General features: G+C 54.6%; 24 non-coding genes and 2 pseudogenes across 24 annotated transcripts; all 26 read right to left on the bottom strand.

The window, feature by feature from the left end:
• Nucleotides 1-1,659: 1,659 nt before the first annotated feature.
• Nucleotides 1,660-1,856, bottom strand: LOC140585988 (U2 spliceosomal RNA). Its single transcript, XR_011987924.1, has one exon. It is a non-coding gene; the product is annotated as a U2 spliceosomal RNA (small nuclear RNA).
• A 195-nt stretch (nt 1,857-2,051) lies between these two features.
• On the bottom strand, nt 2,052-2,165 carry LOC140586166 (U5 spliceosomal RNA). Its single transcript, XR_011988030.1, has one exon. It is a non-coding gene; the product is annotated as a U5 spliceosomal RNA (small nuclear RNA).
• A 426-nt stretch (nt 2,166-2,591) lies between these two features.
• On the bottom strand, nt 2,592-2,783 carry LOC140585716 (U2 spliceosomal RNA). The gene has a single exon (XR_011987654.1). It is a non-coding gene; the product is annotated as a U2 spliceosomal RNA (small nuclear RNA).
• Nucleotides 2,784-2,978: 195 nt separating this feature from the next.
• Nucleotides 2,979-3,092, bottom strand: LOC140586165 (U5 spliceosomal RNA). Its single transcript, XR_011988029.1, has one exon. It is a non-coding gene; the product is annotated as a U5 spliceosomal RNA (small nuclear RNA).
• A 421-nt stretch (nt 3,093-3,513) lies between these two features.
• On the bottom strand, nt 3,514-3,705 carry LOC140585705 (U2 spliceosomal RNA). The gene has a single exon (XR_011987643.1). It is a non-coding gene; the product is annotated as a U2 spliceosomal RNA (small nuclear RNA).
• Nucleotides 3,706-3,900: 195 nt separating this feature from the next.
• On the bottom strand, nt 3,901-4,014 carry LOC140586164 (U5 spliceosomal RNA). Its single transcript, XR_011988028.1, has one exon. It is a non-coding gene; the product is annotated as a U5 spliceosomal RNA (small nuclear RNA).
• Nucleotides 4,015-4,457: 443 nt separating this feature from the next.
• Nucleotides 4,458-4,649, bottom strand: LOC140585694 (U2 spliceosomal RNA). The gene has a single exon (XR_011987632.1). It is a non-coding gene; the product is annotated as a U2 spliceosomal RNA (small nuclear RNA).
• A 195-nt stretch (nt 4,650-4,844) lies between these two features.
• LOC140586163 (U5 spliceosomal RNA) lies at nt 4,845-4,958 on the bottom strand. Its single transcript, XR_011988027.1, has one exon. It is a non-coding gene; the product is annotated as a U5 spliceosomal RNA (small nuclear RNA).
• A 434-nt stretch (nt 4,959-5,392) lies between these two features.
• Nucleotides 5,393-5,584, bottom strand: LOC140585682 (U2 spliceosomal RNA). Its single transcript, XR_011987620.1, has one exon. It is a non-coding gene; the product is annotated as a U2 spliceosomal RNA (small nuclear RNA).
• A 195-nt stretch (nt 5,585-5,779) lies between these two features.
• LOC140586161 (U5 spliceosomal RNA) lies at nt 5,780-5,893 on the bottom strand. The gene has a single exon (XR_011988025.1). It is a non-coding gene; the product is annotated as a U5 spliceosomal RNA (small nuclear RNA).
• Nucleotides 5,894-6,344: 451 nt separating this feature from the next.
• On the bottom strand, nt 6,345-6,536 carry LOC140585975 (U2 spliceosomal RNA). Its single transcript, XR_011987912.1, has one exon. It is a non-coding gene; the product is annotated as a U2 spliceosomal RNA (small nuclear RNA).
• Nucleotides 6,537-6,731: 195 nt separating this feature from the next.
• On the bottom strand, nt 6,732-6,845 carry LOC140586160 (U5 spliceosomal RNA). Its single transcript, XR_011988024.1, has one exon. It is a non-coding gene; the product is annotated as a U5 spliceosomal RNA (small nuclear RNA).
• A 443-nt stretch (nt 6,846-7,288) lies between these two features.
• On the bottom strand, nt 7,289-7,528 carry LOC140586071 (U2 spliceosomal RNA; annotated as a pseudogene).
• Nucleotides 7,529-8,874: 1,346 nt separating this feature from the next.
• On the bottom strand, nt 8,875-8,988 carry LOC140586159 (U5 spliceosomal RNA). Its single transcript, XR_011988023.1, has one exon. It is a non-coding gene; the product is annotated as a U5 spliceosomal RNA (small nuclear RNA).
• Nucleotides 8,989-9,426: 438 nt separating this feature from the next.
• LOC140585671 (U2 spliceosomal RNA) lies at nt 9,427-9,618 on the bottom strand. Its single transcript, XR_011987609.1, has one exon. It is a non-coding gene; the product is annotated as a U2 spliceosomal RNA (small nuclear RNA).
• Nucleotides 9,619-9,813: 195 nt separating this feature from the next.
• LOC140586158 (U5 spliceosomal RNA) lies at nt 9,814-9,927 on the bottom strand. Its single transcript, XR_011988022.1, has one exon. It is a non-coding gene; the product is annotated as a U5 spliceosomal RNA (small nuclear RNA).
• Nucleotides 9,928-10,366: 439 nt separating this feature from the next.
• On the bottom strand, nt 10,367-10,558 carry LOC140585974 (U2 spliceosomal RNA). Its single transcript, XR_011987911.1, has one exon. It is a non-coding gene; the product is annotated as a U2 spliceosomal RNA (small nuclear RNA).
• Nucleotides 10,559-10,753: 195 nt separating this feature from the next.
• On the bottom strand, nt 10,754-10,867 carry LOC140586157 (U5 spliceosomal RNA). Its single transcript, XR_011988021.1, has one exon. It is a non-coding gene; the product is annotated as a U5 spliceosomal RNA (small nuclear RNA).
• Nucleotides 10,868-11,303: 436 nt separating this feature from the next.
• Nucleotides 11,304-11,543, bottom strand: LOC140586070 (U2 spliceosomal RNA; annotated as a pseudogene).
• Nucleotides 11,544-12,889: 1,346 nt separating this feature from the next.
• On the bottom strand, nt 12,890-13,003 carry LOC140586156 (U5 spliceosomal RNA). The gene has a single exon (XR_011988020.1). It is a non-coding gene; the product is annotated as a U5 spliceosomal RNA (small nuclear RNA).
• A 437-nt stretch (nt 13,004-13,440) lies between these two features.
• On the bottom strand, nt 13,441-13,632 carry LOC140585660 (U2 spliceosomal RNA). Its single transcript, XR_011987598.1, has one exon. It is a non-coding gene; the product is annotated as a U2 spliceosomal RNA (small nuclear RNA).
• Nucleotides 13,633-13,827: 195 nt separating this feature from the next.
• Nucleotides 13,828-13,941, bottom strand: LOC140586155 (U5 spliceosomal RNA). Its single transcript, XR_011988019.1, has one exon. It is a non-coding gene; the product is annotated as a U5 spliceosomal RNA (small nuclear RNA).
• Nucleotides 13,942-14,398: 457 nt separating this feature from the next.
• Nucleotides 14,399-14,585, bottom strand: LOC140586004 (U2 spliceosomal RNA). The gene has a single exon (XR_011987939.1). It is a non-coding gene; the product is annotated as a U2 spliceosomal RNA (small nuclear RNA).
• A 6,041-nt stretch (nt 14,586-20,626) lies between these two features.
• On the bottom strand, nt 20,627-20,740 carry LOC140586154 (U5 spliceosomal RNA). Its single transcript, XR_011988018.1, has one exon. It is a non-coding gene; the product is annotated as a U5 spliceosomal RNA (small nuclear RNA).
• Nucleotides 20,741-21,186: 446 nt separating this feature from the next.
• LOC140585649 (U2 spliceosomal RNA) lies at nt 21,187-21,378 on the bottom strand. The gene has a single exon (XR_011987587.1). It is a non-coding gene; the product is annotated as a U2 spliceosomal RNA (small nuclear RNA).
• Nucleotides 21,379-21,573: 195 nt separating this feature from the next.
• Nucleotides 21,574-21,687, bottom strand: LOC140586153 (U5 spliceosomal RNA). Its single transcript, XR_011988017.1, has one exon. It is a non-coding gene; the product is annotated as a U5 spliceosomal RNA (small nuclear RNA).
• Between the last annotated feature and the right edge of the window lie 291 nt (nt 21,688-21,978).

Raw genomic sequence — 21,978 nt, 5'->3', positions numbered from 1 at the left:
TGTGAGCGGCGTATTCATCCCGCAACCTTCTCTCCAGCTGCAGAATGGAGAATTTCTTCTCCATCCTGCGCTGCTTGCTGTACTGCATGGAGAAGGTTCGGATCCTGTCCTTCACACTCTCCCACCATTCGGCCACGGAGGGGAAGGTAGGCTTGTCCTTCTGCCACTCGGAGAAGTGATCTAAAAAAAGGTGTCTAAAATCGCTCTCCTCCAGGATCTGCAGGTTCATTTTCCAATAGCCACCCCCATATTCAGGGGCGTCTATGGAAACAGTGGCCTCCACTGCCAAGTGGTCAGTGGGCCACTGTGGGGAGAGGGACACCTTTTTAAAAACAACGGGGGGTGAGGCTAAAATATAGTCGATGCGACTGCTGGCTCCGCGACTATTGTGCCAGGTGAAGCCCGGCATGCTGGGGTTGCATATCTTAAAACCATCAACAAGTTTAAAGGAACGAATAAAATGGCGAAAGTGCCCAGAGCTGACATCCTGTCTACCCTCCAACGAGATGTTAAAGTCCCCTCCTAAAATCAAGTGTCGATCTGTGACACAGAACGGGGACAACTCTTCAAAGAGAGTTATACGGGACGAGGCCTCCACTGGAGCGTAGACACATATGGCCCGGAGGCGCTGTCCCCTCCATGTGGCGTCCACCCCCAAAACCCTACCTTGAAGAACGGTAAACGATCTTACTTCTTCAAAGGCGCGGTCGCCAAAAAGGATCCCGACGCCTGAGGAGTGGACACCACCTACGCTCCAGTAGGATCTACCCCTCTTCCATTGTCGTGAAAAGAGAGCCTCGTCCCGCTGGTCCCGGAGGTGGACTTCCTGCAGAAAACAAATGCTGAAGGGAGAAGATGCCAGCTGATTAAAAACAGATGTGCGCTTTAAAACGTTCCTCAAACCCCTGACATTCAAGGTGACAATATTAAAATTGGCCATGAAATGTTAAAAAGGTAAAATACAATTACAAACAACACACTAAAATAATAAAAGCCAGCCATTAAAAACAATACCGCATTACTGCCCCCCCTCCTCAGTCAAACCCAAAAGGCCCCCCAGTTCCAGCCCCCCCAGGTACTCCTGTTCATTTGCTTTGTCCTGCACACTGCTGTACTCCTGGGGGGGCGCAGGGGACTGTCCCAAGTCCCACACCAGATGGGGGGCCCCCAATGTCGGGGAGGGGGGACTCTCTCGGCCTTGGTCCCCGGCCGCCACTGCTGGCAAGGTGGCAGCCGGAGGGCTGGATGCGTCGGGTTGTGCCTCCCTTCTGCTCTTCTTCCTCCTCCGGGGGGATGCGCCGCTCTTTCTCCTCCTGCTGCTGACACCTGGAGCCAGGACTGGAGACCCCTCCTGCATTGCAGTCGCTGTCGCTGGGGCCTCCTCCACCTCGGCCAGGGCATCTCCTCCTGCCCCCGCCGCCGACTGTTCCTGCCCGGACGTGGGGGCTTGCGCTCCCCCACCACTCTCCTTGCCGACAGCTCTGCTGCCTAACAGAGCGTCGGCGTATGACGTTTTCCGTTGGGGGCAGGAACGAGCCAGATGGTCCTCACCGTTGCAGTGGATGCAGCGACGGGGGCCCTTGCAGTCCCTGGCCATGTGCCCCGGCTCCAGGCAGTTGCGGCAGCGCAGGTTGGCGCATCCCTCCAGAGTATGTCCAAAGGTGTGACACTGTCGGCAGAAGGGAGGCACTGCAATACCGGGTCGATGCGTGGAGCGGACGGGGCAAGCCCCACTTCCGGCTCCCTGTTCCAAAAATCCGTTTAATATGTGGTCCCCTCCATGGGGGACGTATCAGATATTAAACTGATAAGAACAGATACTACACTTGATCTTAGCCAAAAGGCCGAGAAGCGATACCCACAAATTGCGCCCCGCCGGGCGCCGGCATGCGGGATGCCGACGGAGCTGGCGCGGCTCAGCCCTCACCAGCCCCTCTGGCAGGTGTCGCCCGGCGAGTCCACGCGTGATCCAGGGAGACCACAGCCGCGCCACCGGGCACCTAACGCCAGCCGCTAAGCCGGGCCCAGTCTTCCTTTGACAGCAGCAGTGCAGCTCTGCTTGGGCAGAGCCTCCAAAAATACCATGAACTCATCGCTATCCCTCTCCACGGAAATCTTTAGTAAAAGGCGAAAGATTTATACGGGATGAAGAGAGACCCGAGTCGATATGGGGCCGCCGCCAAGCCCGTCGCCGTTAGCCGGGCCTGCGTGACGCCCCCGCTCGGAGTAGAATGCCCAGGGGCGTCGCAGCCGCCGTCCTCGGGGCCCCGACTCCTCCCTGTCCTCCTGTCCTCTCAAAAGACAGCAATCATTTTAACAAACATGAGGGGAAATTCAAAAGGCAAAGATGACATCATGCCTTACCTCAGCGCAGCTGTCCACCGCACAAACAGTGTGTCACCTTCCTTTAAAAAAAAAAAAAAAAAAAAAAAAAAAAAAAAGAAAACCGGCGGGAAACGGGGGCCACGCACAGACAGGGCCCCCCCCCTCACAGCACTCAGTCTATTAGTCACTCACTCACTCACTCAGTCAGTCAGTCAGTCAGTCAGTCAGTCAGTCAGTCAGTTCTGCCTTTCGACAACAGGGGGCAGTAGAGGTGCACCATTCCCGGAAGCACTGCAATACCGGGTCGATGCGTGGAGCGGACGGGGCAAGCCCCACTTCCGGCTCCCTGTTCCAAAAATCCGTTTAATATGTGGTCCCCTCCATGGGGGACGTATCAGATATTAAACTGATAAGAACAGATACTACACTTGATCTTAGCCAAAAGGCCGAGAAGCGATACCCACAAATTGCGCCCCGCCGGGCGCCGGCATGCGGGATGCCGACGGAGCTGGCGCGGCTCAGCCCTCACCAGCCCCTCTGGCAGGTGTCGCCCGGCGAGTCCACGCGTGATCCAGGGAGACCACAGCCGCGCCACCGGGCACCTAACGCCAGCCGCTAAGCCGGGCCCAGTCTTCCTTTGACAGCAGCAGTGCAGCTCTGCTTGGGCAGAGCCTCCAAAAATACCATGAACTCATCGCTATCCCTCTCCACGGAAATCTTTAGTAAAAGGCGAAAGATTTATACGGGATGAAGAGAGACCCGAGTCGATATGGGGCCGCCGCCAAGCCCGTCGCCGTTAGCCGGGCCTGCGTGACGCCCCCGCTCGGAGTAGAATGCCCAGGGGCGTCGCAGCCGCCGTCCTCGGGGCCCCGACTCCTCCCTGTCCTCCTGTCCTCTCAAAAGACAGCAATCATTTTAACAAACATGAGGGGAAATTCAAAAGGCAAAGATGACATCATGCCTTACCTCAGCGCAGCTGTCCACCGCACAAACAGTGTGTCACCTTCCTTTAAAAAAAAAAAAAAAAAAAAAAAAAAAAAAAAAAAGAAAAACGGCGGGAAACGGGGGCCACGCACAGACAGGGCCCCCCCCCTCACAGCACTCAGTCTATTAGTCACTCACTCACTCACTCAGTCAGTCAGTCAGTCAGTCAGTCAGTCAGTTCTGCCTTTCGACAACAGGGGGCAGTAGAGGTGCACCATTCCCGGAAGCACTGCAATACCGGGTCGATGCGTGGAGCGGACGGGGCAAGCCCCACTTCCGGCTCCCTGTTCCAAAAATCCGTTTAATATGTGGTCCCCTCCATGGGGGACGTATCAGATATTAAACTGATAAGAACAGATACTACACTTGATCTTAGCCAAAAGGCCGAGAAGCGATACCCACAAATTGCGCCCCGCCGGGCGCCGGCATGCGGGATGCCGACGGAGCTGGCGCGGCTCAGCCCTCACCAGCCCCTCTGGCAGGTGTCGCCCGGCGAGTCCACGCGTGATCCAGGGAGACCACAGCCGCGCCACCGGGCACCTAACGCCAGCCGCTAAGCCGGGCCCAGTCTTCCTTTGACAGCAGCAGTGCAGCTCTGCTTGGGCAGAGCCTCCAAAAATACCATGAACTCATCGCTATCCCTCTCCACGGAAATCTTTAGTAAAAGGCGAAAGATTTATACGGGATGAAGAGAGACCCGAGTCGATATGGGGCCGCCGCCAAGCCCGTCGCCGTTAGCCGGGCCTGCGTGACGCCCCCGCTCGGAGTAGAATGCCCAGGGGCGTCGCAGCCGCCGTCCTCGGGGCCCCGACTCCTCCCTGTCCTCCTGTCCTCTCAAAAGACAGCAATCATTTTAACAAACATGAGGGGAAATTCAAAAGGCAAAGATGACATCATGCCTTACCTCAGCGCAGCTGTCCACCGCACAAACAGTGTGTCACCTTCCTTTAAAAAAAAAAAAAAAAAAAAAAAAAAAAAGAAAAACGGCGGGAAACGGGGGCCACGCACAGACAGGGCCCCCCCCCTCACAGCACTCAGTCTATTAGTCACTCACTCACTCACTCAGTCAGTCAGTCAGTCAGTCAGTCAGTCAGTCAGTCAGTCAGTCAGTCAGTCAGTCAGTTCTGCCTTTCGACAACAGGGGGCAGTAGAGGTGCACCATTCCCGGAAGCACTGCAATACCGGGTCGATGCGTGGAGCGGACGGGGCAAGCCCCACTTCCGGCTCCCTGTTCCAAAAATCCGTTTAATATGTGGTCCCCTCCATGGGGGACGTATCAGATATTAAACTGATAAGAACAGATACTACACTTGATCTTAGCCAAAAGGCCGAGAAGCGATACCCACAAATTGCGCCCCGCCGGGCGCCGGCATGCGGGATGCCGACGGAGCTGGCGCGGCTCAGCCCTCACCAGCCCCTCTGGCAGGTGTCGCCCGGCGAGTCCACGCGTGATCCAGGGAGACCACAGCCGCGCCACCGGGCACCTAACGCCAGCCGCTAAGCCGGGCCCAGTCTTCCTTTGACAGCAGCAGTGCAGCTCTGCTTGGGCAGAGCCTCCAAAAATACCATGAACTCATCGCTATCCCTCTCCACGGAAATCTTTAGTAAAAGGCGAAAGATTTATACGGGATGAAGAGAGACCCGAGTCGATATGGGGCCGCCGCCAAGCCCGTCGCCGTTAGCCGGGCCTGCGTGACGCCCCCGCTCGGAGTAGAATGCCCAGGGGCGTCGCAGCCGCCGTCCTCGGGGCCCCGACTCCTCCCTGTCCTCCTGTCCTCTCAAAAGACAGCAATCATTTTAACAAACATGAGGGGAAATTCAAAAGGCAAAGATGACATCATGCCTTACCTCAGCGCAGCTGTCCACCGCACAAACAGTGTGTCACCTTCCTTTAAAAAAAAAAAAAAAAAAAAAAAAAAAAAAAAGAAAAACGGCGGGAAACGGGGGCCACGCACAGACAGGGCCCCCCCCCTCACAGCACTCAGTCTATTAGTCACTCACTCACTCACTCAGTCAGTCAGTCAGTCAGTCAGTCAGTCAGTCAGTCAGTCAGTCAGTTCTGCCTTTCGACAACAGGGGGCAGTAGAGGTGCACCATTCCCGGAAGCACTGCAATACCGGGTCGATGCGTGGAGCGGACGGGGCAAGCCCCACTTCCGGCTCCCTGTTCCAAAAATCCGTTTAATATGTGGTCCCCTCCATGGGGGACGTATCAGATATTAAACTGATAAGAACAGATACTACACTTGATCTTAGCCAAAAGGCCGAGAAGCGATACCCACAAATTGCGCCCCGCCGGGCGCCGGCATGCGGGATGCCGACGGAGCTGGCGCGGCTCAGCCCTCACCAGCCCCTCTGGCAGGTGTCGCCCGGCGAGTCCACGCGTGATCCAGGGAGACCACAGCCGCGCCACCGGGCACCTAACGCCAGCCGCTAAGCCGGGCCCAGTCTTCCTTTGACAGCAGCAGTGCAGCTCTGCTTGGGCAGAGCCTCCAAAAATACCATGAACTCATCGCTATCCCTCTCCACGGAAATCTTTAGTAAAAGGCGAAAGATTTATACGGGATGAAGAGAGACCCGAGTCGATATGGGGCCGCCGCCAAGCCCGTCGCCGTTAGCCGGGCCTGCGTGACGCCCCCGCTCGGAGTAGAATGCCCAGGGGCGTCGCAGCCGCCGTCCTCGGGGCCCCGACTCCTCCCTGTCCTCCTGTCCTCTCAAAAGACAGCAATCATTTTAACAAACATGAGGGGAAATTCAAAAGGCAAAGATGACATCATGCCTTACCTCAGCGCAGCTGTCCACCGCACAAACAGTGTGTCACCTTCCTTTAAAAAAAAAAAAAAAAAAAAAAAAAAAAAAAAAGAAAAACGGCGGGAAACGGGGGCCACGCACAGACAGGGCCCCCCCCCTCACAGCACTCAGTCTATTAGTCACTCACTCACTCACTCAGTCAGTCAGTCAGTCAGTCAGTCAGTCAGTCAGTCAGTCAGTCAGTCAGTCAGTCAGTCAGTTCTGCCTTTCGACAACAGGGGGCAGTAGAAGTGCACCATTCCCGGAAGCACTGCAATACCGGGTCGATGCGTGGAGCGGACGGGGCAAGCCCCACTTCCGGCTCCCTGTTCCAAAAATCCGTTTAATATGTGGTCCCCTCCATGGGGGACGTATCAGATATTAAACTGATAAGAACAGATACTACACTTGATCTTAGCCAAAAGGCCGAGAAGCGATACCCACAAATTGCGCCCCGCCGGGCGCCGGCATGCGGGATGCCGACGGAGCTGGCGCGGCTCAGCCCTCACCAGCCCCTCTGGCAGGTGTCGCCCGGCGAGTCCACGCGTGATCCAGGGAGACCACAGCCGCGCCACCGGGCACCTAACGCCAGCCGCTAAGCCGGGCCCAGTCTTCCTTTGACAGCAGCAGTGCAGCTCTGCTTGGGCAGAGCCTCCAAAAATACCATGAACTCATCGCTATCCCTCTCCACGGAAATCTTTAGTAAAAGGCGAAAGATTTATACGGGATGAAGAGAGACCCGAGTCGATATGGGGCCGCCGCCAAGCCCGTCGCCGTTAGCCGGGCCTGCGTGACGCCCCCGCTCGGAGTAGAATGCCCAGGGGCGTCGCAGCCGCCGTCCTCGGGGCCCCGACTCCTCCCTGTCCTCCTGTCCTCTCAAAAGACAGCAATCATTTTAACAAACATGAGGGGAAATTCAAAAGGCAAAGATGACATCATGCCTTACCTCAGCGCAGCTGTCCACCGCACAAACAGTGTGTCACCTTCCTTTAAAAAAAAAAAAAAAAAAAAAAAAAGAAAAAAAGAAAAACGGCGGGAAACGGGGGCCACGCACAGACAGGGCCCCCCCCCTCACAGCACTCAGTCTATTAGTCACTCACTCACTCACTCAGTCAGTCAGTCAGTCAGTCAGTCAGTCAGTCAGTCAGTCAGTCAGTCAGTCAGTTCTGCCTTTCGACAACAGGGGGCAGTAGAGGTGCACCATTCCCGGAAGCACTGCAATACCGGGTCGATGCGTGGAGCGGACGGGGCAAGCCCCACTTCCGGCTCCCTGTTCCAAAAATCCGTTTAATATGTGGTCCCCTCCATGGGGGACGTATCAGATATTAAACTGATAAGAACAGATTTTTTTTTTTTTTTTTTTTTTTTTTTTTTTATTCATCTTTATTCAACATTTCTGCTTACAATCTAAGAACAACACATAAAACTATAAAAACCCAACATTTTCCACATACTAACTAAAACAAACCCACATCAATACTAATCAAAATAGCACATATCAAAACCCATTTATACCCACAAACTTAATCCAACAGCATAATTAACAAAAACATATTACTGCCATAATAATACAAGACACCTTATAACATACAAATCTTAAAATATGAAACTACTCAAAACATTACAACACCCATTAAAACAGTATTAAATCCATAAATATAGCAGAAAATCTAAAATCTTTAAAAAGGTAAAACATTATCATCCTCAGACATATCCCCATTAAAACTAAGGTCTCCCCCAGACTCAACAGTGGCTAAAAAAGAACATTCATTTGCAATGTCCTGCTGCACTGGATAAGACCGTCTCTCAAGTGGGGAGACCAGAACACTTAGTAAGTCCATCTGCTCAAAAGGGGAAATCGCTTCTCGGCCTAAAGCAGTGTTCTCGTTCCTCCGGGCCTTCTTCCTCCTCCTGCTTTGGACAAACCTGGAGGGAGAGGTTGCGCGCTTTTCAGCCACGGCCAATGGACCCTTACCTGGGGACTCCACAGAAGCACTGGAGGCCGTGGACTCCCCATCGGCACTGGCGAAGGGCTGAGCCTCGGTGTTCCCAGCTCCCCTCTCGGCTCCCCCGTGCATCTCAGCGCAGCCCGGCAGTGTCTTCCATGGTGAGTCCCAGGAGGCCGAAGAGCACCTCCCGGATGAAGCACAGTCTCTCCGGGAAACTCTCCGGTTCCTCCTGGTGAGTCCACTTGAAGGCTGCTGTATGCCGGATGACTACGACGGTCCTGTGTGGGCTCCCGGACATCCTGGCGATGGTGGGCAAGAGAGTCCTCGGGAGCCGGGCAGGGAGTCGACGTGTCCTAGCTGGGTGCCTAAACTAATAAAAGCTGGAAATAAAACCCCAAGCTCACCCTGCGGGAACGGCGGTCAAGCCACCCGAACCTGCACCTTAGGCTTGCAAGGGCTACCCAAAATAAAAAAAAGCGCTAAAAGGAGACAACAGCTAGCCCCGTGGCAGCGGCGGTCAAGCCACCTGCTGGTCACGCTTTAGGTTCGCTGTTGCCTCCACTAAAAAACCTGGCAATAAAAATCCCTCCAAAAAGCAGCACTTGATCTTAGCCAAAAGGCCGAGAAGCGATACCCACAAATTGCGCCCCGCCGGGCGCCGGCATGCGGGATGCCGACGGAGCTGGCGCGGCTCAGCCCTCACCAGCCCCTCTGGCAGGTGTCGCCCGGCGAGTCCACGCGTGATCCAGGGAGACCACAGCCGCGCCACCGGGCACCTAACGCCAGCCGCTAAGCCGGGCCCAGTCTTCCTTTGACAGCAGCAGTGCAGCTCTGCTTGGGCAGAGCCTCCAAAAATACCATGAACTCATCGCTATCCCTCTCCACGGAAATCTTTAGTAAAAGGCGAAAGATTTATACGGGATGAAGAGAGACCCGAGTCGATATGGGGCCGCCGCCAAGCCCGTCGCCGTTAGCCGGGCCTGCGTGACGCCCCCGCTCGGAGTAGAATGCCCAGGGGCGTCGCAGCCGCCGTCCTCGGGGCCCCGACTCCTCCCTGTCCTCCTGTCCTCTCAAAAGACAGCAATCATTTTAACAAACATGAGGGGAAATTCAAAAGGCAAAGATGACATCATGCCTTACCTCAGCGCAGCTGTCCACCGCACAAACAGTGTGTCACCTTCCTTTAAAAAAAAAAAAAAAAAAAAAAAAAAAAAAAAAGAAAAACGGCGGGAAACGGGGGCCACGCACAGACAGGGCCCCCCCCTCACAGCACTCAGTCTATTAGTCACTCACTCACTCACTCAGTCAGTCAGTCAGTCAGTCAGTCAGTCAGTCAGTCAGTCAGTCAGTCAGTTCTGCCTTTCGACAACAGGGGGCAGTAGAGGTGCACCATTCCCGGAAGCACTGCAATACCGGGTCGATGCGTGGAGCGGACGGGGCAAGCCCCACTTCCGGCTCCCTGTTCCAAAAATCCGTTTAATATGTGGTCCCCTCCATGGGGGACGTATCAGATATTAAACTGATAAGAACAGATACTACACTTGATCTTAGCCAAAAGGCCGAGAAGCGATACCCACAAATTGCGCCCCGCCGGGCGCCGGCATGCGGGATGCCGACGGAGCTGGCGCGGCTCAGCCCTCACCAGCCCCTCTGGCAGGTGTCGCCCGGCGAGTCCACGCGTGATCCAGGGAGACCACAGCCGCGCCACCGGGCACCTAACGCCAGCCGCTAAGCCGGGCCCAGTCTTCCTTTGACAGCAGCAGTGCAGCTCTGCTTGGGCAGAGCCTCCAAAAATACCATGAACTCATCGCTATCCCTCTCCACGGAAATCTTTAGTAAAAGGCGAAAGATTTATACGGGATGAAGAGAGACCCGAGTCGATATGGGGCCGCCGCCAAGCCCGTCGCCGTTAGCCGGGCCTGCGTGACGCCCCCGCTCGGAGTAGAATGCCCAGGGGCGTCGCAGCCGCCGTCCTCGGGGCCCCGACTCCTCCCTGTCCTCCTGTCCTCTCAAAAGACAGCAATCATTTTAACAAACATGAGGGGAAATTCAAAAGGCAAAGATGACATCATGCCTTACCTCAGCGCAGCTGTCCACCGCACAAACAGTGTGTCACCTTCCTTTAAAAAAAAAAAAAAAAAAAAAAAAAAAAAAAAAGAAAAACGGCGGGAAACGGGGGCCACGCACAGACAGGGCCCCCCCCCTCACAGCACTCAGTCTATTAGTCACTCACTCACTCACTCAGTCAGTCAGTCAGTCAGTCAGTCAGTCAGTCAGTCAGTCAGTCAGTCAGTTCTGCCTTTCGACAACAGGGGGCAGTAGAAGTGCACCATTCCCGGAAGCACTGCAATACCGGGTCGATGCGTGGAGCGGACGGGGCAAGCCCCACTTCCGGCTCCCTGTTCCAAAAATCCGTTTAATATGTGGTCCCCTCCATGGGGGACGTATCAGATATTAAACTGATAAGAACAGATACTACACTTGATCTTAGCCAAAAGGCCGAGAAGCGATACCCACAAATTGCGCCCCGCCGGGCGCCGGCATGCGGGATGCCGACGGAGCTGGCGCGGCTCAGCCCTCACCAGCCCCTCTGGCAGGTGTCGCCCGGCGAGTCCACGCGTGATCCAGGGAGACCACAGCCGCGCCACCGGGCACCTAACGCCAGCCGCTAAGCCGGGCCCAGTCTTCCTTTGACAGCAGCAGTGCAGCTCTGCTTGGGCAGAGCCTCCAAAAATACCATGAACTCATCGCTATCCCTCTCCACGGAAATCTTTAGTAAAAGGCGAAAGATTTATACGGGATGAAGAGAGACCCGAGTCGATATGGGGCCGCCGCCAAGCCCGTCGCCGTTAGCCGGGCCTGTGTGACGCCCCCGCTCGGAGTAGAATGCCCAGGGGCGTCGCAGCCGCCGTCCTCGGGGCCCCGACTCCTCCCTGTCCTCCTGTCCTCTCAAAAGACAGCAATCATTTTAACAAACATGAGGGGAAATTCAAAAGGCAAAGATGACATCATGCCTTACCTCAGCGCAGCTGTCCACCGCACAAACAGTGTGTCACCTTCCTTTAAAAAAAAAAAAAAAAAAAAAAAAAGAAAAAAAGAAAAACGGCGGGAAACGGGGGCCACGCACAGACAGGGCCCCCCCCCCTCACAGCACTCAGTCTATTAGTCACTCACTCACTCACTCAGTCAGTCAGTCAGTCAGTCAGTCAGTCAGTCAGTCAGTCAGTCAGTTCTGCCTTTCGACAACAGGGGGCAGTAGAGGTGCACCATTCCCGGAAGCACTGCAATACCGGGTCGATGCGTGGAGCGGACGGGGCAAGCCCCACTTCCGGCTCCCTGTTCCAAAAATCCGTTTAATATGTGGTCCCCTCCATGGGGGACGTATCAGATATTAAACTGATAAGAACAGATTTTTTTTTTTTTTTTTTTTTTTTTTTTTTTATTCATCTTTATTCAACATTTCTGCTTACAATCTAAGAACAACACATAAAACTATAAAAACCCAACATTTTCCACATACTAACTAAAACAAACCCACATCAATACTAATCAAAATAGCACATATCAAAACCCATTTATACCCACAAACTTAATCCAACAGCATAATTAACAAAAACATATTACTGCCATAATAATACAAGACACCTTATAACATACAAATCTTAAAATATGAAACTACTCAAAACATTACAACACCCATTAAAACAGTATTAAATCCATAAATATAGCAGAAAATCTAAAATCTTTAAAAAGGTAAAACATTATCATCCTCAGACATATCCCCATTAAAACTAAGGTCTCCCCCAGACTCAACAGTGGCTAAAAAAGAACATTCATTTGCAATGTCCTGCTGCACTGGATAAGACCGTCTCTCAAGTGGGGAGACCAGAACACTTAGTAAGTCCATCTGCTCAAAAGGGGAAATCGCTTCTCGGCCTAAAGCAGTGTTCTCGTTCCTCCGGGCCTTCTTCCTCCTCCTGCTTTGGACAAACCTGGAGGGAGAGGTTGCGCGCTTTTCAGCCACGGCCAATGGACCCTTACCTGGGGACTCCACAGAAGCACTGGAGGCCGTGGACTCCCCATCGGCACTGGCGAAGGGCTGAGCCTCGGTGTTCCCAGCTCCCCTCTCGGCTCCCCCGTGCATCTCAGCGCAGCCCGGCAGTGTCTTCCATGGTGAGTCCCAGGAGGCCGAAGAGCACCTCCCGGATGAAGCACAGTCTCTCCGGGAAACTCTCCGGTTCCTCCTGGTGAGTCCACTTGAAGGCTGCTGTATGCCGGATGACTACGACGGTCCTGTGTGGGCTCCCGGACATCCTGGCGATGGTGGGCAAGAGAGTCCTCGGGAGCCGGGCAGGGAGTCGACGTGTCCTAGCTGGGTGCCTAAACTAATAAAAGCTGGAAATAAAACCCCAAGCTCACCCTGCGGGAACGGCGGTCAAGCCACCCGAACCTGCACCTTAGGCTTGCAAGGGCTACCCAAAATAAAAAAAAGCGCTAAAAGGAGACAACAGCTAGCCCCGTGGCAGCGGCGGTCAAGCCACCTGCTGGTCACGCTTTAGGTTCGCTGTTGCCTCCACTAAAAAACCTGGCAATAAAAATCCCTCCAAAAAGCAGCACTTGATCTTAGCCAAAAGGCCGAGAAGCGATACCCACAAATTGCGCCCCGCCGGGCGCCGGCATGCGGGATGCCGACGGAGCTGGCGCGGCTCAGCCCTCACCAGCCCCTCTGGCAGGTGTCGCCCGGCGAGTCCACGCGTGATCCAGGGAGACCACAGCCGCGCCACCGGGCACCTAACGCCAGCCGCTAAGCCGGGCCCAGTCTTCCTTTGACAGCAGCAGTGCAGCTCTGCTTGGGCAGAGCCTCCAAAAATACCATGAACTCATCGCTATCCCTCTCCACGGAAATCTTTAGTAAAAGGCGAAAGATTTATACGGGATGAAGAGAGACCCGAGTCGATATGGGGCCGCCGCCAAGCCCGTCGCCGTTAGCCGGGCCTGCGTGACGCCCCCGCTCGGAGTAGAATGCCCAGGGGCGTCGCAGCCGCCGTCCTCGGGGCCCCGACTCCTCCCTGTCCTCCTGTCCTCTCAAAAGACAGCAATCATTTTAACAAACATGAGGGGAAATTCAAAAGGCAAAGATGACATCATGCCTTACCTCAGCGCAGCTGTCCACCGCACAAACAGTGTGTCACCTTCCTTTAAAAAAAAAAAAAAAAAAAAAAAAAAAAAAAAGAAAAACGGCGGGAAACGGGGGCCACGCACAGACAGGGCCCCCCCCTCACAGCACTCAGTCTATTAGTCACTCACTCACTCACTCAGTCAGTCAGTCAGTCAGTCAGTCAGTCAGTCAGTCAGTCAGTCAGTCAGTTCTGCCTTTCGACAACAGGGGGCAGTAGAGGTGCACCATTCCCGGAAGCACTGCAATACCGGGTCGATGCGTGGAGCGGACGGGGCAAGCCCCACTTCCGGCTCCCTGTTCCAAAAATCCGTTTAATATGTGGTCCCCTCCATGGGGGACGTATCAGATATTAAACTGATAAGAACAGATACTACACTTGATCTTAGCCAAAAGGCCGAGAAGCGATACCCACAAATTGCGCCCCGCCGGGCGCCGGCATGCGGGATGCCGACGGAGCTGGCGCGGCTCAGCCCTCACCAGCCCCTCTGGCAGGTGTCGCCCGGCGAGTCCACGCGTGATCCAGGGAGACCACAGCCGCGCCACCGGGCACCTAACGCCAGCCGCTAAGCCGGGCCCAGTCTTCCTTTGACAGCAGCAGTGCAGCTCTGCTTGGGCAGAGCCTCCAAAAATACCATGAACTCATCGCTATCCCTCTCCACGGAAATCTTTAGTAAAAGGCGAAAGATTTATACGGGATGAAGAGAGACCCGAGTCGATATGGGGCCGCCGCCAAGCCCGTCGCCGTTAGCCGGGCCTGCGTGACGCCCCCGCTCGGAGTAGAATGCCCAGGGGCGTCGCAGCCGCCGTCCTCGGGGCCCCGACTCCTCCCTGTCCTCCTGTCCTCTCAAAAGACAGCAATCATTTTAACAAACATGAGGGGAAATTCAAAAGGCAAAGATGACATCATGCCTTACCTCAGCGCAGCTGTCCACCGCACAAACAGTGTGTCACCTTCCTTTAAAAAAAAAAAAAAAAAAAAAAAAAAAAAAAAAAAGAAAAACGGCGGGAAACGGGGGCCACGCACAGACAGGGCCCCCCCCCTCACAGCACTCAGTCTATTAGTCACTCACTCACTCACTCAGTCAGTCAGTCAGTCAGTCAGTCAGTCAGTCAGTCAGTCAGTCAGTCAGTCAGTCAGTCAGTCAGTTCTGCCTTTCGACAACAGGGGGCAGTAGAGGTGCACCATTCCCGGAAGCACTGCAATACCGGGTCGATGCGTGGAGCGGACGGGGCAAGCCCCACTTCCGGCTCCCTGTTCCAAAAATCCGTTTAATATGTGGTCCCCTCCATGGGGGACGTATCAGATATTAAACTGATAAGAACAGATTTTTTTTTTCCAATACTTTATTAAACAGTTCTGTACAACAATTAAAATCATACCAATACACAAAGCATATATACATCAATTAGCATCAATTAGCACTGTAATCAAAACATAATAAAACAGCCTTTTAGGTTCACAAATTAGTAAAAATATATATCCATAAATACTTTATAAAAGGCTAAAACATTCTCAACACACAGTGCTACTTATATATGCTATACAAAACAGAGCATTATTAAAACAACATTAAACAAAACCTCTCCAGAACTGCAAAAAGACACACAACTATAAAACCACCAATACGTTACAATAACAATTAAAACACAACTACAATTAAATGGCCATTTACAAAAATAAAATGTCACCATAAATGCCACCTATTAAAAACTAAAACCATTAAAAGAGGAACACACCCGCCGACCTCCAACCTCTACGCCAGGGTCAGGTTGAGACAGGGTCATACATATTTCCAAACACTTAAAATCAGCACCTCGGGAATAAAACATGGTCAATCACTTAATATACAGCACAACAAGTAAAATGTTAGATGTTAATAAATACAATGATTATTAATATTAATAAATAAGTGCTAAAAAAGATCAACCAAAACCATGCTTAATTGATTATGCACATGCTGTTAGTTAAAAACATTTTAATTAAAACACACGCACAAAAACAACAAAGCACACTCACCTAAAACCCGAAGTACCTCCTGTGTGCTTCAGAAAAGTGCGTCACGTCAACCCTGTAGAATGGAGCGTCACCACCTAAACGAAACGGGGCTAAAGCCAAAAGAGGCCCTTCCACCTCTCCTTGGCCTCGTGATAGCCCCGCTGGATGACGTCAGTCTCCATCCTGAAACCCAAGTCGGCCCGGATTTTACGGAATACCCCTTGTGCCTCCAGATGAACCCCTCTGCGGATGAGCGCGGTCCTGGCATTCCACAGCTCCCGCTTGGTAATGCTGACCAGCAGCCACATCCAGGGGCCGAAGGGGTTATGGAGGTTGGGGTCCCACCCCTTCAACACCTTGTCGTAGGTCAGACCGGGCTGCGGGTCCACACGTCCACACAGGCCCGCTACCAACCCCCAAACTCTCTGTGCATGCCCACAGTCCCAAAACACGTGCCTGATGGTCTCATCCTCACTGCACTCGGGCCTGGGGCAGCGGGGGTGTCTGGTCAGCTTATGCCTATGTAAGACGTCCCTGACTGGCAGCTTACCATGAAGGCACTGCCAGTTCAGGTCCTGCAGCCTGTGATCCAAACCCTTAGGCTGGATTCTCGCCCATGTGCCTTCCTCCAGGCCCAGCATGGCCCGAGTATCCCTATGACCAAGCAAAGCCCTGTAAAGCGCTCTATGCTTGGTCAAGGCCTCTGTCTTGACACCTGCCGGAAAAGACTTACTCCACTTGACAGCGTGGCTGTAGTGGGCCGGCAGGGTCTCAGCCTTGGGGCCGAGGTTGGTCCACGACGCCACCAGACGTCTCATGGGGAGAGCCAGCCACAGACGCACAAAGTGCTGATGGGGGTGCTCGAGGGGAGCTGCCAGGCGCGCGCAGAGCTGCGAGAAGAACAGGCAGTCAAGCTTGAGAGGAAAGTCAATAACATCCCTCCCCCCACTGTCCTTTCCGAGATACATCACTTCCCTACGCACGTACTCGTACCTGCCCCCCCAGACGAGGTTGAAAACGTCCTTCGTCAGGCCTCTGCGCATGAAGCGGGGCAAAGGGTACACATGTGCAAGGTAGAGCAGGGTGGGAAGAATATCCACTTTTAAGGCTAAAACCTTACCTTGGAAGGACAGGGACCTGGACTTCCACAGTCCGATCTTCCGCCTGGCGATCGCCAACCGCCCCTCCCAGTTCAAACGGGCGGCACCATCCGAAAGGAAGTTGACCCCCAACACTTTGAGAGGTCCGTCACAGAGGGTGAGACCACCTGCGACGTCCTCCCTCGCCTTCCAGCTGCCGAAATACTTGGCCACCGACTTACTGAGGTTGAGCGTCGCGCCGGAGGCCCTACCGAATGCATGAACAAGGCTCATGGCATGACCGAGAGACTGATCCGAGCAGACGAAAAGGGTGGTGTCGTCTGCGTACTGGGTCAGTTTAACAGTTTTCCCCCGACTTCCTGGGATAAGAAGGCCATCGACCCCGGGGTGGGTGCGAATGGCGCACGCCAGTGGCTCTATATAGAGCGCGTAGAGGAGGGGGGAGAGGGGACATCCCTGCCTCACTCCACTCAGCTGGGGCACCAAGTCACTCAGGAAGCCATTGATAACAACATGGCTTCCAACTTCGTTATACAAAGTGTGTAACCACCCCAGATAATTGGGTCCAAAGCCAAACTTACCCAATACTTGAAACAGGAAGCGGTGATCTACCCGGTCAAAGGCTTTCTCCTGGTCCAAGCTGACCAGCAGGAGAGGGAGGTTCCTGTCCTCCACCCAGGCGATGGCGTCGCGGATGAGATGGAGGTTCCACGTCGCCGATCGACCCGGTACTCCACACGTCTGATCGCTGTGTACCAGATGAGCCATGGCCTTCTTCAGGCGTTCGGTAAGGGTCTTTGCGATGAGCTTTGTGTCTACACAAAGCATGGTCAGGGGCCTCCAGTTGCCAAGGTCGGCACGATCGCCCTTCTTGTGCAACAGAGAAAGAACCCCTGACCTCATGCTCCTAGTGAGCAAACCCCGGCGCTGAACGTCCTCTACAACCTGCAGTAATTCCGGCCCGAGGACATCCCAAAAGGTGGAATAAAATTCCACCGGGAGCCCATCAAGGCCCGGTACCTTGCGGCGGTTCATCTTGCCAAGCACTGCGGTCAGCTCGGCCAAGGTGATGGGGGCTTCTAAGCCGTCACGAATGTCACTGGGAAGACAAGGTGAGATGTTGTCTAGGAACCGCTCCCCTACAACCGGGTCCGTGTCCCTAACCTTAAAAAGATCACAATAAAACAATTTTGCAACCTCCAGCATGTCTGATGTTGTAGTTACCTTGTTGCTATTTGAGGCACGGAGAGAGACAAAGCTCTTCTCCTCCCGGGCTTCCCTGGCTCTCTGGAAAAAAAAGGCGTTGCACTTTTCATTGTTTTCCAACAGGCACATTTTGTCGCGGAGCATTAGGGCCGAGGCAGCCTGTTCATGCAGGCGCCTCAGCTCACCCTTTATGCCAAGCAGTCGCTCGTGATCGATGGCGCCCCCGTTGTTGTGAGCGGCGTATTCATCCCGCAACCTTCTCTCCAGCTGCAGAATGGAGAATTTCTTCTCCATCCTGCGCTGCTTGCTGTACTGCATGGAGAAGGTTCGGATCCTATCCTTCACACTCTCCCACCATTCAGCCACGGAGGGGAAGGTAGGCTTGTCCTTCTGCCACTCGGAGAAGTGATCTAAAAAAAGGTGTCTAAAATCGCTCTCCTCCAGGATCTGCAGGTTCATTTTCCAATAGCCGCCCCCATATTCAGGGGCGTCTATGGAAACAGTGGCCTCCACTGCCAAATGGTCAGTGGGCCACTGTGGGGAGAGGGACACCTTTTTAAAAACAACGGGGGGTGAGGCTAAAATGTAATCGATGCGACTGCTAGCTCCGCGACTATTATGCCAGGTGAAGCCCGGCATGCTGGGGTTGCATGTCTTAAAACCATCAACAAGTTTAAAGGAACGAATAAAATGGCGAAAGTGCCCAGAGCTGACATCCTGTCTACCCTCCAACGAGATGTTAAAGTCCCCTCCTAAAATCAAGTGTCGATCTGTGACACAGAACGGGGACAACTCTTCAAAGAGAGTTATACGGGATGAGGCCTCCACTGGAGCGTAGACACATATGGCCCGGAGGCGCTGTCCCCTCCATGTGGCGTCCACCCCCAAAACCCTACCTTGAAGAACGGTAAACGATCTTACTTCTTCAAAGGCGCGGTCGCCAAAAAGGATCCCGACGCCTGAGGAGTGGACACCACCTACGCTCCAGTAGGATCTACCCCTCTTCCATTGTCGTGAAAAGAGAGCCTCGTCCCGCTGGTCCCGGAGGTGGACTTCCTGCAGAAAACAAATGCTGAAGGGAGAAGATGCCAGCTGATTAAAAACAGATGTGCGCTTTAAAACGTTCCTCAAACCCCTGACATTCAAGGTGACAATATTAAAATTGGCCATGAAATGTTAAAAAGGTAAAATACAATTAAAAACAACACACTAAAATAATAAAAGCCAGCCATTAAAAAACAATACCGCGTTACTGCCCCCCCTCCTCAGTCAAACCCAAAAGGCCCCCCAGTTCCAGCCCCCCCAGGTACTCCTGTTCATTGGCTTTGTCCTGTACACTACTGTACTCCTGGGGGGGCGCAGGGGACTGTCCCAAGTCCCACACCAGATGGGGGGCCCCCAACGTCGGGGAGGGGGGACTCTCTCGGCCTTGGTCCCCGGCCGCCACTGCTGGCAAGGTGGCAGCCGGAGGGCTGGAAGCGTCGGGTTGTACCTCCCTTCTGCTCTTCTTCCTCCTCCGGGGGGATGCGCCGCTCTTCCTCCTCCTGCTGCTGACGCCCGGAGCCAGGACTGGAGACCCCTCCTGCATCGCTGTGACTGTCCCTGGGGCCTCCTCCACCTCGGCCAGGGCTTCTCCTCCTGCCCCCGCCGCCGGCTGTTCCTGCCCTAATGTGGGGGCTTGCGCTCCCCCACCACTCTCCTTGCCGAGGACTCTGCTGCCTGACAGAGCGTCGGCGTATGATGTTTTCCGTTGAGGGCAGGAACGAGCCAGATGGTCCTCACCGTTACAGTGGATACAGCGACGGGGGCCCTTGCAGTCCCTGGCCATATGCCCCGGCTCCAGGCAGTTCCGACAGCGCAGGTTGGCGCACCCCTCCAGAGTGTGTCCAAAACTATGGCACTGTCGGCAGAAGGGAGGCTGTCCAGAATAAAACAAGTAAGCCTTGTTACCCTGCAAATTAAAATAGGCTGGGGGATGACTAAAACCGCCCGCGCCATTAGCGTCCAGGCGCAGGCGGGCCTGGAACTGGCGTCGACCAGTCCAGATCCCCAGCTCATCCCGAATGTCCTTGTGGCCAGGAAGGAGGTCCACATACTTGTTCAGGAACTGGCGGACGGCCTCGGCGGTGATATGAGGATTGAAACAATGTACAGTTATCACTCGCTTGTCGGGCCACCACAGCGGCTCGATGGTATACTGACCCAGGAGAGGGTACTGGGCCCTCTCCTTGCTCCGCTCCAGGACCTTGGAGTAACTCTCGTCGGTGGACAGGGTGACCTCGAAGAACTGGTGAGGTCCATTCCGCTGCACACAGAGGATATCCTCCATGCGGAGGCCCAGCTCCCCGAAGGCCACCTCCCGGATGAAGGCCAGGCGGTCAGGGAAGGTGCCCACCTCCCCTTCAGCCCTCCAGCAGAACCGGGCGGTATTACGCAGGCCACCGCCTGCTACCAGCCACGGCCCGCTGAAGGGCTTCCTCGCAGCACCGCCGGCCGTCGCCATCCGGGATGGTCCACCGACGTCGTTCCTGGAGCAGAGTCCTCCTGCCGCCGTGGTCCCGACGTCCGCCGTGGTCCTGCTGCCGTCCGCCAATCCGGGATGAGCCGAGGAATGCTAAACTATTAAAAACACCTAAGAATAAAAAACACCAGTTCACCCAACAGGGCGGCGGGCAGGCCACCAGCCACTGCGGGATCCCCAGCCTAATAAAAACGAAAATAAAAGCAGGGATAAAAGGCTAAAAGGAAGGCACGGGTCGCCCCGTGGCAGCGGCGGTCAAGCCACCTACTGGTCACGCATTAGGGTCACCGTGCCTTCCTCTAAAAAACCCGACGCAGTCCTTTAAAAGCGATAAAAAGAGCGTAAAATCCACTTGATCTTAGCCAAAAGGCCGAGAAGCGATACCCACAAATTGCGCCCCGCCGGGCGCCGGCATGCGGGATGCCGACGGAGCTGGCGCGGCTCAGCCCTCACCAGCCCCTCTGGCAGGTGTCGCCCGGCGAGTCCACGCGTGATCCAGGGAGACCACAGCCGCGCCACCGGGCACCTAACGCCAGCCGCTAAGCCGGGCCCAGTCTTCCTTTGACAGCAGCAGTGCAGCTCTGCTTGGGCAGAGCCTCCAAAAATACCATGAACTCATCGCTATCCCTCTCCACGGAAATCTTTAGTAAAAGGCGAAAGATTTATACGGGATGAAGAGAGACCCGAGTCGATATGGGGCCGCCGCCAAGCCCGTCGCCGTTAGCCGGGCCTGCGTGACGCCCCCGCTCGGAGTAGAATGCCCAGGGGCGTCGCAGCCGCCGTCCTCGGGGCCCCGACTCCTCCCTGTCCTCCTGTCCTCTCAAAAGACAGCAATCATTTTAACAAACATGAGGGGAAATTCAAAAGGCAAAGATGACATCATGCCTTACCTCAGCGCAGCTGTCCACCGCACAAACAGTGTGTCACCTTCCTTTAAAAAAAAAAAAAAAAAAAAAAAAAAAAAAGAAAAACGGCGGGAAACGGGGGCCACGCACAGACAGGGCCCCCCCCCTCACAGCACTCAGTCTATTAGTCACTCACTCTCAGTCAGTCAGTCAGTCAGTCAGTCAGTCAGTCAGTCAGTCAGTCAGTCAGTCAGTCAGTCAGTCAGTTCTGCCTTTCGACAACAGGGGGCAGTAGAGGTGCACCATTCCCGGAAGCACTGCAATACCGGGTCGATGCGTGGAGCGGACGGGGCAAGCCCCACTTCCGGCTCCCTGTTCCAAAAATCCGTTTAATATGTGGTCCCCTCCATGGGGGACGTATCAGATATTAAACTGATAAGAACAGATACTACACTTGATCTTAGCCAAAAGGCCGAGAAGCGATACCCACAAATTGCGCCCCGCCGGGCGCCGGCATGCGGGATGCCGACGGAGCTGGCGCGGCTCAGCCCTCACCAGCCCCTCTGGCAGGTGTCGCCCGGCGAGTCCACGCGTGATCCAGGGAGACCACAGCCGCGCCACCGGGCACCTAACGCCAGCCGCTAAGCCGGGCCCAGTCTTCCTTTGACAGCAGCAGTGCAGCTCTGCTTGGGCAGAGCCTCCAAAAATACCATGAACTCATCGCTATCCCTCTCCACGGAAATCTTTAGTAAAAGGCGAAAGATTTATACGGGATGAAGAGAGACCCGAGTCGATATGGGGCCGCCGCCAAGCCCGTCGCCGTTAGCCGGGCCTGCGTGACGCCCCCGCTCGGAGTAGAATGCCCAGGGGCGTCGCAGCCGCCGTCCTCGGGGCCCCGACTCCTCCCTGTCCTCCTGTCCTCTCAAAAGACAGCAATCATTTTAACAAACATGAGGGGAAATTCAAAAGGCAAAGATGACATCATGCCTTACCTCAGCGCAGCTGTCCACCGCACAAACAGTGTGTCACCTTCCTTTAAAAAAAAAAAAAAAAAAAAAAAAAAAAAAAAAGAAAAACGGCGGGA

Source organism: Paramormyrops kingsleyae, unplaced genomic scaffold (genome assembly GCF_048594095.1).
Source record: "Paramormyrops kingsleyae isolate MSU_618 unplaced genomic scaffold, PKINGS_0.4 ups35, whole genome shotgun sequence".
NCBI classification, from domain to species: Eukaryota; Metazoa; Chordata; class Actinopteri; order Osteoglossiformes; family Mormyridae; genus Paramormyrops; species Paramormyrops kingsleyae.
Note: the sequence above shows the minus strand (reverse complement) of the source record. Positions and strands in the feature narration are given on the sequence as shown.